General features: G+C 44.2%; 1 long non-coding RNA gene across 1 annotated transcript in view; it reads right to left on the bottom strand.

Annotated features, from left to right (window-relative positions):
• Positions 1 to 11412: 11412 nt before the first annotated feature.
• The window catches only part of LOC123749687 (uncharacterized), a 103597-nt gene continuing 96347 nt past the window's right edge, over positions 11413 to 18662 (bottom strand). Inside the window, exon 3 of the long non-coding RNA XR_011229138.1 lies at positions 11413 to 11940. This is a non-coding gene — a long non-coding RNA (uncharacterized lncRNA). The remainder of the gene's footprint in view (positions 11941 to 18662) is intronic.

An 18662-nucleotide genomic window follows, 5' to 3' on the forward strand; every position in this document is an offset into this window, starting at 1 on the left:
GGTGGGTTGGCATCGTTGCCCGGAAGGCTGATTTCTCCTCTTTGTTCGTTTGGTGGGAGTGGTGTAAGGTGGAGTGTCGGAGGTTTTTTGGGATTGTTGCTAAGCGGGAGGCTGCCGGGAGGTTTGGTCTGCTGCGGTTCCTTCAGGCGCGTTTGTCTTCTTTATATGTGCGGTTGAATGCTGGGGTTGACTGCTTTAGTGAGATTGCTGAGTGTAAGGAGCGTATTTGTGATTTGCGTGCGGTGTTGGCTGACGGTGTTCGTGTGCGTGCTCGTGTAGCTGAGCGGGTGGATGGGGAGAGGCTCTCTCCCTTTCTTTTAGGGAGGGAGAAGGCTGCTAGGGGTTCCGTTCTTCTCCAGGGCCTTCGGCGGCCTGATGGGTCTGTGCTTTCTAGCACAGAGGGTGTTCTGCTTACCGCACGGCGGGAGTTGGAGGCACTCTATGGGGAGGTGCATGGTGATAGTGTGCTCGCGGGTTCCTTTTTGGACAGGTGCTTCCCCGGTTTGTCGCGCTCGGAGTGTGCCCGGTTGGTGCAGGATGTTTCCACGGTGGAGCTCCTGGAGGTGGTTCGGTCGTTTCGTTCTGGGAGAGTGCCGGGTGCGGATGGCCTGCCCATTGAGTTCTACCTTACCTTTTGGGATGTGCTGGGGGGGGTGCTTTTGGAAGTGGTGCAGGCGTGTTTGCGTTTGGGTGCTCTGCCTGATTCCTTCTGTGACGGGATCGTGCGGCTACTCCCGAAGCCGGGCGATTTGCAGTTGTTTTCCAATTGTAGGCCTATTACGCTCTTAAATGTTGATTATAAAATTCTTTCTAAGGTTTTAGCGCGTCGATGTCGGGGTGTCGTTGCGTCGGTGGTCTCTATGGAGCAATTTTGTGGTGTGCCTGGCCGTGCCCTGATGCATTGCAATGCCTTACTTCGTGACGTGCTTCTCTATGCGTCCGAGTATCGGCTTTCGGCGGCTATGATCAGCTTGGACTGGTCCAAGGCCTTTGATCGGGTGTCTTTAGAGTTTGTTTTTAGTGCTATGGAGAGGCTTGGTTTTCCGGTGGTGTTTGTGGGGTGGATCCGTTTGTTGTATGTCCGGAGTCGCAGTCGCGTTTGTGTGAATGGGTTTTTTAGCACATTTTTTCCTATTTGCCGTTCCGTTCGTCAGGGGTGTCCCATGTCCATGCTTTTGTATGTGATTTTTCAGGAACCTCTTTTTCGGGCGGTGAAAGCGTGTTCCTTGATCGTGCCTCCTTGTCTGCCGTCCGGTCTCCGGCTACCCGTTTGCGGGTATGCTGACGACACCATTCTATTTGTAGCTTCGGAGGGTTCTGTTGAAGCTGTCCAGGACGTTCTCCTGCGGTTTGAGTCCGCTACGGGGGCCGTTCTTAATCGGGCGAAGTCGGGGTTGATGGGGATCGGTGAGTGGGCCTCCCGCCTGGTGTGGGATAGGTCGTGGTTTCCGGTGGTCTCCTCGATTCGGGTTCTTGGGATTACTTGGTTTGCCTCCTGTGACCGCTCCTTGGAGTGGAATTGGGGTGCTGTCTCTCGGTCGGTTGGTGATGCAGTTGGCCTTTTGTCGCGTCGTCCCTTGACGATTTATCAGAGGGGACTGCTTGTTGCGTGTAAGGTCTTGTCGCGTGTCTGGTTTGTGGCTCGTTGTTTCCCGTTGGATCGTCGGAAGGCCTTGAGTTTGGAGAGTGTGGTGTATAGATATGTATGGTGTGGGCGTTATCAACCGGTGCGCCGTTCGACGTTGGTGTTAGGGGTGAGAGAGGGGGGTGTTGGCATTCCTGACGTTTTCACGAAGGCCAAGGCCCTCTTCTGGGTCTCGTTGCGTCGGGGGCTGGCTCTCGGTGGGGGGTTGAATACGCTGGGTGTGTTTTTCTGCTCGCTTCGCTTCAGTTTTTTGGTTGATTTGGGGGTTTGTCAGGAGGTGGCCTTGGTTACCCCCCCTGTTTATTCTTGGGCCGTGGGGATTCTTCGGGAGCTCTGCCGCCATCCTGGGTTTCTGTCTTTCTCGTGCAAGGCTGTGTATGGGGTGTTATTGCCCCAGGTGCGGCCTCGAGTGGAGGGCTTGTTCCCGTGTTGGGATTGGGGTGGTATCTGGTCGTGTTTGGGGGCACGGTTCTTTGCGCCTCAGCAGCGTGAATTGCTGTTTCGGGTTCTGCATTTGTCGCTGGCGACGAATGAGCGGTTGTGTATGCTTGGCTTGCGTGATTCTGGGGCGTGTGTTCACTGTGGTTTATGTGAATCGCAGGTGCATGTATTTTATTTTTGTGTCCGGTTACAGGGGTTGGTGGACTGGTTTCGGGATGTCCTGGAGGTGTTTTGTGGTCCGGGTTGTCGGGGTGATGTTTTGCAGTTTTTGTTTTTGTATTTTCCGGCTTATCCGCAGCGGGTGCGTAATACATTATGTGTTTTGGTTGCTGATTATGTGTTTTGTGTGTGGGTTGGGAGGCGGGAGGGTTTTGGGATTGCCCGAATTTTAGGATTTTTACGGGGGCGCATGCGGTTTACCTGGTGGTGGTTGCAGCGCGCTTTTCCGGAGGAGTTTGGTCGGTGGTTCACAGATGCCTATGTTCGTGGGGTTGCCTTTGGGTCGGTTGGTGCCTTGGTGGCAAGGTGATGTTCTCGTCTTGGGTGGGGTTGGGGTGTTGATGGGGGGGTTTTAGAGGGGTTGGGGGGTTTCGGGGTTTGCTTTGCTATGCGCTCCCTTTCCGCTTCTTGGGGTGTCCTTGGCGGGGGTTGCGTGTGTTTGTGTGTCTCCCCCCTTGAGATGCTGCTGCTGCTCCTCTGTGTGTGTGGTGTGTTTTCCGTACCTCCGGGTGACGGTTGTGTCCGTATGCGTGTGGGTGTGTGATTTTGAGGGGGGTTTTGGCTCCTGCGTGGGCCTGGGTTTTCTGCTGTACTGTTTTCTACTGTTCCTTTTGTGGCCGTGTTTCGCTTTGGCCTGTAACCCTTTATTTTGCGTGCTTGGGTGCAGTGTGGTGTGCCGTGGTGGTGTGGGTGGTATGAGTGTGTTTGTCTTGTTGTTTAGAGTGTGTTTAGTGTGTGTGTACATAATTTCTTCTTATTTAGTGTATATCATTTTCCTGGGTAGCGCGTGTATGATCCTATGCTCCTTTGTTCTTCTGTGTGTGTGGTAGGCGTGGTTTTGTGCACGTGATTCTATATCCACATCTGTGTATGTTTATGTTATTGGTTCCAGGTGTGTTTCAATGTTATTTATGTACTTTGTTGTTAATTTATTTTTCATGTAATTTTCTTGGCCATGTTCTGTGTTGCTATGTAGATATGAACTGTTTAGCCTATTGTTTCCATGTACTGTTTTAGCACTTATTTCCCTGTACTGTTTAGCCCATTGCTTCAATGCGTTTTCATTTTGTTCAGCGCTTGTGTTTGTTTTGCGGTTACTGTAATTGTTTAGTGTACAGACTGTTTATTCCTGTGTACTGTTACTTCATTGGTGTACTTGATGTGTACAGGTTTGCGTTGTTTTGTGTGTTCTTGTAATTTGTGTAATTTATAAAAATAAAAAAAACAACTTAGGAATGACTTGTTAAACAGGTGGAGTAGTGGATTCCCAGACACTTCACACAGTGCATTGAGTATGTCGTAGGTGACGCCATCTTCACCAGGTGCTGTACTTTTACACTTTTTCATAACGCCCCTTACTTCTTGGGTTGTGATTGGTTCCCCATATTCGTCATCACTAGACAGTGCTCTTGTTATCCTAATTCTTCTGTCATCATGTCGCAGGAGCTGTTCCCTGCAGGTAGGAGGATGCTGCATCACTCCACTTGTGAATTAGTTCCTCAGTCTTACCCTGGGTGGGTGTGTCTGCGAGCCGCAGGCCGGGCTCTGCCCCCCTTAGCTATCTGAATTTTTGACCACACTTGTCTTGCAAATGTTTCCCATCCAATAGAGCTAGTGAACTCAAGCCATTGTCTTTCCCGCTCTTTAATCTTCTCTTCCCTGGCTACTTGACAGTTTTAAATAACTCGTGGTTGCTGTCAGTGGGATGTCTCCGGTACTCTCTACTCATGTCTCGCACATTTGCGTTAAGCATCTTTAATCATTCTCATACCATTTTATTTTCTTCCCGAGGGTTACTTCGCCCAGGCGTACGGCGCGGAACTCTTAGACAGCTCTCAATTTGGTGATTAAGGTCATCAACAAATGTGTCTGTCTCCTGGGATTTGGTATTCCGTGAACCAGTCACTCGTCCTGTTTATGAAGTGCGGCCTCATATCTGGTCCGAGTGATAACCTTTTTCTTTTGTCTCTTTCCTTCTCTTGCTCATGTCGACGGTGGTAATCAGTGCCCAATGGTCACTACATAAACTGTGCACAATATGTGTACTGGCATCTATGTCCTGTGCATTCAGCAGGAAAGCATAGTCTAATCTTCCTCCTCTGAGGTGAGTTGGCTGTTCATCACCCAGGACTCTAAGGTTTTCACTTCCCCTGACAAAGAGTGACAGTTTCCGTCCATTGACATTGGGCTGATGACAGTTGGCACCAAAGTGTGGGTGTCTGGCATTAAGGTCACCGACCAGAAGGGTAGGTTCTTCATTAATAAATTCAGGCAGTGTGTCAAGGTCAAGTTTACTGTGGAACATATAGGTTGATTATATGTAGGGCATTATTGTTTAAGTAAAGGGTTACTCCCAGTGACTCAAACTCATCCCCCATGTGCAGGTCATCAATAATCTGTGCGGGAATGTTGTTATTTACAAAAGTGATGAGACCCCGTTTTCGAGCTTAAGCATTTCAGCAGTGCGGGTCCTTCTATAAGCTAGTCCAATTTTTCTGGCAGTGTGTTATAGTGCATGCAATTTAATATCATATTAAGCATAAGTGCTATTACCAGTAATTTGGGTTACGTGGCCTGGACGATGGATCAAGTGATTCTATAAGCTGCTCGATAGTACCTGTGAGATTGTTAGGAATTAGGGGTGACCTGATGGAGGTGTACAAGTGGATGAATGAACATAAAGGGGGTATTAAATGTAACAATATTATAAATGTAACATCAATAGGGGTATTAAATCTATCAACATAAAACATTAATGTCAGTGGCCATCAGGTAAAATCAGGTTAATATTGGTAAAGAATTTAAATGAGTTAAACTAAATACGAACTTAATATATATTTTTGCGTTCACAAAATATATATTAAGTTCTTGTAATTGCAAATAAATATTTAATACAATTATTTTTAACATTTTTATTATTTCAGATTTTCGTATTATTTGATAATATATAATAGCATTTAGATAATGCTAGAGCTGAACATTCTTTAGGCTCGTTGCCTTTTGTGGTAGTCGGCCAGTTTAAAATCGTGGCGAGAGAGACGGCTGCTGGCTTATCGACAAAATCCTGCTGCATCTACAATAGTTAAGGTAACCGTTTTATTTTTGTTTTTAGACATGTGTAGTATATATATAAGCTTGTGGTGGTAGGCTGGATGGTGTGTTGATGGCCCTGGAGGCGTGTTGATGGCCCTGGAGGCGTGATGACGGTGGTGTTGATGGCCCTGGAGGCGTGATGACGGTGGTGTTGATGGCCCTGGAGGCGTGTTGATGGCCTAGAATTGTGTTGACGGTGGTGTTGATGGCCCTGGAGGCGTGTTGATGGCCTAGAATTGTGTTGATGGTCTGGATGATGAGTTATACATCTAAATCATATATATACATTATGAATAACAGAGGTCCCAGGACATTGGATCCAGGATATTATTGTGCATCCTAGTATTGTGCATGTGTAGTATGTATATTTATGTAGTATATTTGGCATAATTTGGCATTTAGTTAGTGCCACTTAGTGGCATGTGTCTGCACCCTTTCCAGTTTGTTGATATAGTACTTAAGATATGGTCACCATACAACTGCTGCATACTCCAACTTTGGTCTAACAAAAGTTGTGAACAATTTTAAAATTTGTTGAAATCCTGTTTCCTAGTTCTGCATCTGTTTTGGTATAAATATTTTTGCTCCTTTATCTTATATTTCACAAAATTGACATTTATTCGTCTCATTTACTTCCTTTCCTAACAGCAGGTCTATCCAGTAAACTTCCTTAAATTCCTTTCCGACTTCCAGCCTAATGTTTGTTTTATCCTAGTGTGTATGATGCTAGCATGTGTCTGGTGCCTGTTGTGTTAAATCGAAGATAAATGAACAAGTCTAGGTCCAATAACTTAATGATTTTTTTTATGGAGTAATCTATGCTATGTTGATAGTGCTGTTGTGTGTCTGCAGGTGCATTCAGTGTGTTTTTCATGCCTGGTGTGTTAATTGGTGGTGACTAGGTATATTCACAATAGTCGTCTCTATCACTAATGACACTATTGCAGATGACAGTATCTTTGTAATATATTGCTGTGCCACCTCCTTTCTTATTAGGCCTGCAATTATGAATGGCTTTATAACCAGCTAAGTTGTAGAGTTGGGTATAGTCTTTACTTAGCCAAGTTTGTTAAAAAGATGATACCTGGTTGATGGGGTTCTGGGAGTTCTTTTACTCCCCAAGCCGAGCCCGAGGCCAGGCTTAACCCTTACACTGCTCATGGGTCCTGGGGACATTTACACCCGTGCGCAAGAAAAAAAAAATCTAAAATATTTTTTTCGTCTTCTAAACATGTTAATTTGTGTCCCCTGAGCACGGGAAAAATAATAAAAACATTATATTATACATACCAATGACACAATTGAGCCGAGAAGTTGGCCGATGACGTCAGAGAACGTGAGCGCTCAAGGGTTCTGTGTCAGGCAGCTGTCACTCACGGCCGCTCACGAGGCCCGAGTTGCCGCGAATTTATTTTCGCGGAATTATTTAGGGGGCATCTGGTTCCAAAAATGCAAAAATAAAAAAAGTCGTTCGATTTCAATCAAACTTTTTAGACGAGTTTTATATGAAAAGTGTTTCATCTGGTCCAAGTTTCAGCATCGTAGCATAAATAGAAAGGGAGAAAAAAATATTGAAGTAGTTGTGAAAATTATGCCAAAATAGTCAAAATCGATTATTAATCAAAAGTGTCAACTGAAATCATAGCTATGACTCTTTGCTATCACAATAGCATATATTAAACAAATATTATAATTAGTTTAATTGGAAAAAAAATTAAGAAAAAAAAAAGTATATTTTTTTTTCGGGTGATTTGCATCAAACTTACACACCTGACTGTACGTAAGCCTATCTGTAAGGATGCCAATTTTGGAGAAAATTGGTTGATGTCAACCTAAGCCACAGATTTTAGAACCTTAGACTTTATTCATTTCTGTTTTTTTTTTTTCAATTGACACAAACGTTTACATAACTGATTCATTTTTTATTCAATTTACATGAAACTTACACAGTATATGTGGAGGGCATGTCTCTACATTTTCATATTTTCATTTTTCTCTAAGTTCATTTATTGATTTTATAATAGCAATAAACATGCCATATTTGCATAATTTTTGGGGGGAACTTTGAACATTTGTATTAGGAAAACTAAAGATGTTTTGGAAATTCTTTAACATGTAATCCTTTATTATATGCTAATGTGTCAGAAAAGTGTCACAATAATTATATCTGAAACGTGTGTTCTGAAGTGTAGACTTGAAAATGTGTAAAAAAACGTTTGGGGGAAAAAAAAAATCTCCCTTTCTATTTACGCTGCAGTACTGAAAGTTGGGACAATTTCAGCACTTTTCATATACAACAAGTCAAATAATATTGGTTGACATTGAACAACTTTTCCAACACCAACCAGATGGCTCCTTCACCACACTACCTGAGAAGCCATGTTCGTCATTAGCAGGAATATCTACATTTGTGGCTGAATAAAGTATCATCTGTAACACCATTCCTGATTCACAGTCACAGAGCACAAAGAATTTCAGTCCAAATCGGTGACGTTTTGAGGGAATATACTGCTTGAAGGCAGCACGTCCTTTGAAAAGCACAAGGGATTCATCAATAACCAGCTTCTGAGCTGGTACGTAGTAATCTCGGAACTTTCCAATCAGGTCATTTAGCACGTGCCTCACCCTCCAAAGCCTATCATCCTGTCTCTCATCTGCATTATTTGCAAAATGAATGCACCGTAGGATCAACAGAAATCTGTCTCGGGACATATATTTCCCGAACAATGGTGTTGGAACAGCGTTGTCTTTGCTCCAATAATCTGAAATTACGTGTTTCACACAATGTTTCATCAACATGCAAATTGCAAAAAAACACACACAGTTCACCAACAGTTGTATCGTTCCAACGCTGTAGTCGTGAAAATTCTGATACTTCCTCATCTTCAAAGAGATCGGCCGCAAGTCTGTTCGTTTCGTGAACAATGTGTTCCATGAGCGGTTCATCGAAATATACAGTAAAGAAGTCCATTTCACACATTTCGTCACCAGTATCAGGGAAAAGATCTGTAATTCCCACATCTGTCGCCAAAGTCGGGAATTTGTGGAACAAAATCTTCCATCACTCCACACACACACACACACACACACACACACACACACACACACACACACACACACACACACACACACACACACAAACCTGCTGCCTTCCGAGAGCCATTAGCTGCACCACGGCGAGGAATCCGGGGACCAGGAGCTGAAGCAGGCATTGCAACAGTAGGGGCAGGAAGGGTAGATGAGGAAAAAGATTTGGAACATGAGGGAATTTGTTCCTCATTGTCGCCATGTTCCATGCGGCGGCGCTTGGCTGGGCGGGCAGCTGATGCAGGGAAACTTGTACTGGCACTAGCAGCCGCGGTAAAACTATTCTCCGATTCTTCATCACTAAAACCTGAGAGAGATTCACCTGTTTAAGACTAGTCGATTATATCATAAACGTGCAATGGTACAGATGAACAACGTGCTTGGGCGCGAGGTGGTGTTGAGTGGTGTCGAGTAGTAGCCGGTAACTCGTGAGGCATCCTTACCCTCGTGGCACCCACATGTTCACCCTCACTATCCGTTGTTTCCATTTCTTCAGGCTGGGTGTAATCTTCATCTATATCCGAGTCGTCAATATCAGATTCGTCAACGTCCTTGAACAATTCATCTGCAATTTCATCTTCGGTCAAAGACTGTGCGGCGCGGTATGCTGAGCGAGGTCGCATGCTGGGTCGTGATGTGCTCGCCATGGTGTATGGCCACTAACTAAGGCCTGCGAAACAAAGGAGGCCTGCTAGAGATTTTTTTTCAAAATGGCGTCTGTTTATAATCGCCCCTGGCTACGGTATTGGTGACCCCTTTACACCGCGGGACGTTTGAATCGTGCCTGGCACCCTTTATTGTATATATACGCCATGCGCACGGTGGGACATGTTACTCATGGTGTATATATACGCCATTCGCAGTTTAAGGGTTAACTTTTGAGTTTGGTCCACTAGGCTGTTGCTTGGAGCAGCCGGCAGGCCCACATACTCACCACAGCCCGGTTGGTCCCGCACTCCTTTGAGGAATAAATCTAGTTTCCTCTTTAAGATGTCCACTGTTCCGGCAATATTTCTTATGCTCGCTGGGAAGGTGTTGAACAACCGTGGACCTCTGATGTCTGACCTGAGTTGTGAAGGTCATTGGTGTCCATGAAATTGGTGACCTGACTCCTAATCACTCTCTCAAATACTTTTATTATGTGTGATGTTAGTGCAACTGGTCTATAATTCTTTGCCAATGCTTTGCTCCCTCCCTTGTGTAGAGGGGCTATGTCTGCTACTTTAAGTGCATCTGGTATCTCCCCCATGTCCAAGCTCTTCCTCCACACTATACTAAGGGCCTGTGCTACTGGCACTTTGCATTTCTTTATAAATATTGAATTCCATGAATCTGGACCCGGGGCCGAGTGCCTGGGCATGTTTTCAATTTCTTTCAAAGTCTAGTACGCTCGTGTTGATATCAGTTATATTTACAGGGGTTTGAATATCCCGCATAAAGAAATTGTCTGGATCTTCCACTTTCATGTTGTTTATTGGAAGCTAAACATGTCCTCATACTGCTTTTTTAGGATTGAGTGGTTGAGTGAAAATTTGTCGCAGAATCAAAGTAGTTCTCTAATCTGTGGATGGTTTGGTCCCGATAGATTTCCTGGTATAATATTATTGTTTGCTATTCTCCGTCTGAGACTAGGGAAGTTGAAGTCGCCTAGGAAGATAATATCAGGTATCGGGTTCTCCAAATTATCAAGGCTATTCTCTATTTTGTTTATCTGTTCTGTGAATTCCTCAGCCGTTGCATCTGGCGGTTTGTATATTAGAATAATCACTATATATATTTTCTCTTTTTAATCCCAATACCTCTACCACCTCATTTGTAACGTTAAGGAGCTCCAAGCATACAAGGTCTTCCGTAATATACAGACTCACACTTCCATGTGACCTAATTTTCCTATCACACCTGTATCGGTTATATCCTGGAATCCAGATCTCACTGTCTAAGAATTCCTCTGCATGGGTTTCTGTGAAAGCTCCAAGTAATGTATTTGACTCCGTGAGGTGGTCAAGTAAAAACCCTCTTGTTCAAATTGAAAAGAAATTGAAAGAGATGCAGCATGCTTAAAGGATTTATACACCAATTACAGAACATAAAATATATACCAAAGCACCAAACAATGCCTATTTGCTGAATAATGACACTTGCTGCAAAGTTTTGGACACAGTCAGTGACACCGATGAAAATGGAGACAGCATGATCCTTTGCAGGGTATATTCGAGAAGTAAACCTCTCTTTGAGACACCTTGTAACTCCAAATTAATTGGATCATTTAAGGTTCTTACTTGGAATTCATCAATGAAAGTGATTCCAGCAAGAAAACTAAACTGCACAAATATGATGATCGAGACAAAGCGCAAATACCTTTCTGTCAATACTACATAAGTACGTATTTAAATACTGTATCCATGCTTTAATAATAGTTTGAACTAATATTGTAAGTTAATGAGATTCACAATTTCGTTTTTTATTAAAGCTATTATCTTTTGACCAATATTTACTTGTTGAAAATTCTCTTTGGCCTGTATTTCATGAAAATTATTAATATTTTGAGAGCACGTTAAGAGAGAAAACTGTATTAAGCCTGTTAGTCCATACATGGCAGCTACTGTTTATACCAATCGAAAATCATTTACAAATGTTGCTAATCTATGATTGACATAATCAAGTAATTTAATCCATAAATCTATTACCAACTTTATGCTATTTTTTTTTTTTGGGGGGGGGGGGGGGGGAGAACAACCCTTAATAAGATTTTTCAATTTTGTAGATGACATCTGAAAAGCGGTACGCTGTGGTAGGCTTCAACAATAATACTGTGGGTATCATCTCCACAACCTGGATTGAAAAATCTGATGATGTAAGCATTACTTTGAAACTAAAAAATTGCATAGAGTGAGTTGGTTTAAAAATATTCCAAATTAGTGCTAAAATTAGCATGTAACAGTTTATTTTGACTTTTCAGAAAAAAAATATTGTGCTGGCGGCCTCGGAGCAGGCATACAGTTAGTGCCCAAAAGCATGAAAAGCCGGACACGACAATCTGACGTGTGCATGTCATAATCAATCCTATCAACAACCGGTAGGTATTAAATTTATAATTATTAAGATTTAAGATACAAGACACCTATTCATTCATTCACCATAACTTTAACACTGCAGACATTAAGATATAATTATAATGCTGTTTTTATCACAAGATGGGTTTCCTCATAGCTACTTAAGACTTGTGTGCCCCAATCATAAGTTCCAAATCATGTACGTCGTATTAAACACCTCTTTAGGAAGCTGATTTAAGTTATTTCTTAGTGTTCACTACAACTAGGTAACAAATATATATATCTCTGATATATTACTAATTATATTCAATTATTACAGATGATTTTGACGTTGCAAAACGAAGATGCTTAGCTGCGGAAAACACTTCAAACGTGGAAACTGAAGACGATATTGGCTATCCTCTACAACAAAAAAGGAAACCATGCTTTAAATATGAAGCAGAGAATTCCGAGAATAACAAATGTAAGCATTGATAACCTATTACAGTAATTTAAGAAAATTTGCAACTTGAAAAATGCCATTCAATACATTAAACAGTTTAAGGGGGCGTTATTCACAAAATATGCAAAAAATGAACACTATCAATTTCAATCAAACTTTTTTGACAAGTTGTATATGAAAAGGGTTTCATTTGGTCCAAGTCTCAGCATCGTAGCATAAATAGGAAGGGTGAAAAAAAATATTGAATTGTGTCAATTTTAAAAAATGGTCAAAAAGATTATCAAACAAAAATGTCAACTGAAATCATGTCTATGACTCTTAGCTATCACAATAACGTATATTAAAAACAAATTATAATTAGTTTTATTAACAAAAAATTTAGTTAAAAAAAAAAAGTAAAATTTTACTTTTTTTTATTTTATATCTTTTGTTTATAAGGCGATTTGCATGAAACTTACACACCTGACTTCACGTATGCCTATCTGTAAGGGTGCTAATTTTGGAGGAAATTGGTTGATGTCAACTTCAGCCACAGAGGGCAACACCTTAGACTTTATTTTTTACTTGCTTGAAAGTTTATGTTACTTGAAAATGAATATCTCTCATTTTTTATGCAATTTACATGAAACTTACACATTATATATAAATTTTATGTCTCTAAAATCGTTAGCAAGCGTTTTTATCTTGAGTTCTTTATTGACTTTATAATAGCAATAAACATGATATATTTGCATAATTTTAGGGGGGAACTTAGACTATTTGTATTAGGAAAACTAAAGACGTTTTGGAAAATCTTTTGCAAGGGATCCTTTATTATATGTTAATGTGTCAGAAAAGTGTCATAGAATGATTATATCTGAAAGGTGTGATTGTAAATTTACACTTTAAAATGTGTAAAATTCGTTGAAAAAAATATAAAAAATAAAAATCTCCCTTACTATTTAGGCTACAGTGCTGAAACTTCGAACAATTGTAGCCCTTTTCATATACAACTAGTAAAAAATAATGGTTGACACTAAACAACAACTTTAATATACCCGAATAACGCCCCCCTTAAATAATTTCAGGCAGTCAACACTAGTCTCAATCCAAGAACAAGTGTTCACCATCTTCATATGAGAATACACCTTCAAAAGAAATAAGTCCTCCACAAATACCATATTATTCTGGTATATTAAGTGAATGTAAGGATTAGTAGTAAATAATATTAAAAATTCTAAGTTGATATTTATCCATGCTTCCTTTGTTTGGTTATTTATGCTCTTGGTTAAAAAGAAAAACTGCTCTAAACTTAGTTCTAATGCTTCTTTTTTTATGTTTAATTCCTTCTGGAAGTACTTGAAGCTTTGAGTAATTTTTGTGCTTATCTGGAATTTACTGGATACTGGACGCAGCGATGATCGACAACCCTCCCATCCTCGTTAGTGTAGATTTGAATTATTACAATGTTCGATTATTTATGTTACAAAAACTGTCATTTTCTTGCAGTAACACAGTAACAATTATGTTACTAAAAGAGCAGTGTTTGCTAGGGAGAGAAGTCTTTACAGACATGCTCAGTAACATATTAATTGGAACGACAGTATATACGTAAAGGTACACAGTAAAAATAAAATAAAACATGTTAAATAGTACGACAGAAGCAGTTATGTTGTAGATACGTTTTGACTTGGTAACTTCACTAAAGACATTAACTTCACTACTACAAAAAAATTAACTGTTTATCTTCCTATTTACTGTCCTCTTATAATGTGTTTAACAAAATCCTAATGTTACAAAGTTAGCCTAGCATAGTTATAAAAAACACTTATTGTTTTATGAAAATGAAGTTGTGATATATAAAGTAAGTAAGTAAGTAATTATCAAAAGAAGGCACCAAACCGGGAAGGCTATGTAGCACCATCAAATACGCAAAATAATCAGAGGGCGCTAAATATCACCAAGGATGCCAATACGAGAACAAAAACGCATAAGGCGAACGATATCAAAAGTATCCGAGTCACCAAGAATTCTATCGAGGGACAGGTGACCGCGAGGGGCGGTCGGAAAGCAAGACACACGCTCGTCCTGGAAGTCAGGACATTCAAGAAGGACATGCACGACCGTAAGAGGGACAATGCAACTAGGACAATAAGGAGCAGGGCGGCGCTCCATCAAGTGACCATGGGTTAAGCGAGTATGGCCAATACGCAACCTCGCCAGAGCTGTTTCCCACCGCCGGTTACGGTGGAAGGAGGACGGCCACGAGGAAACACAACATTTAAGAGTACGTAGCTTGTTACCAGTAACAGACAACCAAGAAGCCTGCCAACGGGTAAGAACTGAGGAATGGATAACTGGGTAAAAGTCGGAATACGGAATGCCTTTATGAGAGATGGGACAAGAGCGGACAGCTTCCTTAGCGGCAGCATCCGCACGCTCATTTAAAGACACACCAATATGGCTGGGAACCCAACAAAACTCAACCGACTTAAATTTACTGTGAACGAGAAACAGCCAATGCTGGATCTCGACAACTACTGGATGAACCGGATTAAAGGACCCGAGAGCCATGAGGGCACTACGAGAGTCAACAACAACCACAAAGGAGGACTGACAACGAGAAAGCAGGAGACGAAGAGCATAGAGAATAGCATAAAGTTCTGCTGTAAAGATGCTAGTCTCCGGAGGCAAGCGACACATATAAGTGCGATCAGGAAAAACAACAGAGTAGCCAACACCGTCCGCTGACTTAGACCCATCGGTGAAGACAGAAACGGAGCGGGAGTGAGAAGAAAAGTGCTCGAGGAAAAGGCGTTTTAGAACCGTAGGAGGGGTAAAAGCTTTAGTGATACGGGTCAAGGAAGTACAAAACCGCGGAAGAGGGACCCTCCACGGGGGCAAAGAAGGAACAACACGAGGAGAAACATCAGAAATATGAACGGAGAGAGAATCCTGTAGGCGAGATAACCGGACAGAAAGAGGGAGGTGGTGAAGAGGAACAGGAACCGCAGGAGGGGTAAAAGTTAAAGCACGACAGAGGCGAGAGGAAGGATGTTGCAAGGACCGCGCAAGATAGCGAAGACAGTAGCGATCACGGCGGTCCTGGAGAGACAGGAAGCCAGTGTCAACATACAAGCTAAGGATGGGAGTCGAACGAAAGGCACCAGAACTGAGGCGCAACCCAGTATGGTGCAAAGCATCAAGACGGCGAAGAGTAGAAGGAGAAGCAGACGAGTAAGCAGGGTAACCATAATCGAGCTTAGACAGGACGAGAGAGGAATGTAAAGCAAGGAGAGTGCGCCTATCTGCCCCCCAAGAAGTATGGGACAAGACCCGAAGGAGGGTAAGGGCCTTAGAGCACTCAACACGGAGGTAAGAGATATGGGGAGACCAAGACAAACGAGTGTCAAGGAATAACCCCAAAAGCTTCGCGGAATCTTTGTATTCAAGGGGATGACCATAAAGCGACAAAGAGGGACGAAGAACAACCCGTTTCCGCGTAAAAGTCATGGCACAAGTCTTAGAAGTAGAGAACTTGAAGCCATGACCTGTGGCCCAAGACGACACGGCATCAATTGCAAGTTGAAGCCGGCGTTGAAGGAGAGGCGAATCATCACCCTGACAACAAAGGGTAAGATCATCGACATAGAGAGCGGAGAAGACACCAGAAGGAAGAGAGGAAAGAAGACCATTGAGGGCAACAAGAAAAAGAGTAGTGCTCAGAACACTACCCTGGGGCACACCTTCGTATTGCTGAAAAGAGGGAGAGAGAGCGGTACCAAGGCGCACTCTAAAGGAACGACGAGAGAGGAAGCTGCGCAGAAAGAGAGGGAGATGACCACGAAGGCCAAAAGAATGAAGTTGAGAGAGGATATGATAACGCCAAGTGGTGTCGTAAGCCTTTTCTAGGTCAAAAAGGACGGCAACAACGGAGGTCTTCGCAGCAAAAGCAGTACGAATATAGACCTCCAAGTTCACCAGGACATCTGTCGTGCTGCGGCACTTGCGGAAACCAAATTGAGAAGGGGAGAGGAGGCGATGGTGTTCCAGGAACCACATCAGACGAACGTTAACCATACGTTCAGAGAGTTTGCAGACACAACTTGTGAGAGCAATAGGGCGAAAGTCCTTAGGGGAAGTACCCAGAGACCCCGGTTTGCGAACAGGGAGGACAACGGCATCGAGCCAGTCCTCAGGGACTGACGACGACTCCCAGATCCGATTATACAGACTCAGTAAATACTGAGACGTGCCCGGAGGGAGATGGCGAAGCATCTCATAATGAATACCATCGGAGCCCGCCGCCGTAGAACCGCAGAGGGCCAGGGCAGAACGAAGTTCAGAGAGAGAGAAGGGATCATTATAGGGAAGCTGAAGATGAGTGCAGAAATCTAAAGGACGAGACTCAAGGACAGGTTTACGAAGAAGGAAAGATTGGGGAAGATGAAGACCAGAGCTAACAGAAGAAAAATGGGAACCCAGTTCGGAAGCGACCTGCAACGGGTCCGCCACAATTGTATCATGGAGGTGAAGGACCGGTGAAACATCGGGAACGAACTTACCCGCTATCTTGCGGATACGCTTCCAGATCTGGGCCAGAGGGGTCTCGGACGTAATTGATGAGACATAAGATGCCCAACATTCACGTTTAGCCGTACGGATGGCCCTATGGGCCACCGCATTCGCTTTCCGAAAGAAAAGAAAAGAATCGGTCGTCTGCCTACGGCGGTGCCTCTTCCAGGCTGCACGCTTACAGCGGACAGCCCGAGCACAGTCCGCATTCCACCAGGGAACGCACTTCCGTGGACCCCGAGAGGAAGAGCGAGGAATAGAGCGGAGGGCAGCGTTGAAGACAGTGTCATGAAAAAGGAGGAGAGCGCGAGAGAGAGGCAGAAGGGAGAGGTCAGGGAGAGCAGCACTGAGGGTAAATAGGGTCCAGTCTGCCTTAGCAAACTGCCACCTAGGGAAAGAGAGGGAAGGGCGAAAAGAGAAAAAGGAAACAAGGATGGGGAAATGATCACTTCCATGGAGGTCATCAAGAACCTGCCACGTGAAATCTAAGTAAAGAGAAGAAGAGCAGAGAGAAAGATCAAGACAAGAAAGGGTGCGAGTCCGAGAGTCCAAATGAGTGGGCTCACCAGAATTCAGAAGAGACAGGGAAGAAGAGAGGAGAAACGGCTCAAGGAGGCGACCCCGGGTATTCGTCAGAACGTCACCCCAAAGAGAATGACGGCAATTGAAGTCACCCAGCAGGAGCACAGGCTCCGGCAAGGAGTCCAGGAGGTGTTTCAAATCAGGAAGAGAGAGCGGGACACTCGGGGGGAGATAAATGGAACAAACTGTGTACCATTTCCCCACAAAGATACGAGCAGCAGAACAATGGAGAGGCGAAGGAAAAAGTAAAGGAACAAAGGGAACATCAGCCCGAATCAAAAGAGCAGAAGAATTAGAAGCCCCAGCAATGGCGGGGGGGGGGGGGGAGAGAAAGGAATAGCCACGAAAACGACCAGGACGAGCACCAAGCATTGGCTCCTGGAGACAGACACAAAGGGGCGAAAACCGCGAAATCAGAAGTTGGAGTTCGAGGAAATTGGCGTAATAACCTCGAACGTTCCATTGAAGAATGGACAACGACGAGAAGAGAAAGGACAAAAACAGAGAACAAGGAAGAAACAAAGGCGAAAGACCAACAGAGCACGTTAAAGAATATCAGGGTCGGGATCAGGGTCAGCAAAGTCAGGGTTAGGGGGCATGGGTAAACTGAGCAAAGACGGAGGGAAGGAAACGGGAGAACAGAGCAGAGGTGGGCGGGCAGGGTCTGGAGGAAGAGGAGGAGACAACGGAGAGGAGCCGTCAAGGACAGCAGCAGGAGGAGGGGGAGTAGAAAGAGGGGAGCGCACCCCAGCAAGAGTAGCAACCGAAAGGGAAGCAGCGGCCAAAGAAACCTCCATAGCAGGAACAGGGGGCGCAAGCACTGAAACGGGAGGGGAAGGAGCAACAGAGCCAGAAGGAGGAGCTGAGGAAGAAAGCGAAGCCTTCTTACCCGCCGGGGAAGAGGAAGGAGAGGAGCCAGGCTTACGCTTCTGACTTAAAGAGACCGGTGTCCCAGCAACTACGTACCGGGCAACGGATTCCAGTGTCTCAACAGGAGAAGCCGAACGAGAGCACACACGACGGCCGTTAGGAGAGCGATGGACATCCGCCCGCACCGACAGGCGGTGGGGAGAGCCAATAGATGGAGGAAGAGGATGGGAAGGAGGATCGGAGGGGGACGAGGAAGAAGACACAGAAGACACGACAGACCGGGTAGAAGGAAGGGGAACCCCAGACAGAGGACCAGGAGGAGGATTCTTCGGGAGAGAACCCAAAGGAACAGAGGAGGGGGCAGTGGGCGCATCAGGGTCCAAGGCCCGGAAACGGTTGTGAGTCTGAGGAAGGCGGGAAGGACGAGGAGAGGAAGAGCGCAACACGCGAGCATAAGAGATATTGGCATAAGGCGGGAGCCGGCGAACCTGGCGCCTCGCCTCGGGAAAAGATAAACGCTCCCGGTGCTTCAGGTTGAGGACGGCTGCCTCAAGCTTGTAATGGACACACGCACGGGAGAAGGTAGGATGAGCCTCACCGCAGTTGAGGCAACGAGCCTGGGGAGAAGTGCACTCCGACTTAGAGTGACCTTCGCCACCACACAAAGGACAGAGAG

This window comes from Procambarus clarkii, chromosome 19, assembly GCF_040958095.1.
Source record: "Procambarus clarkii isolate CNS0578487 chromosome 19, FALCON_Pclarkii_2.0, whole genome shotgun sequence".
NCBI classification, from domain to species: Eukaryota; Metazoa; Arthropoda; class Malacostraca; order Decapoda; family Cambaridae; genus Procambarus; species Procambarus clarkii.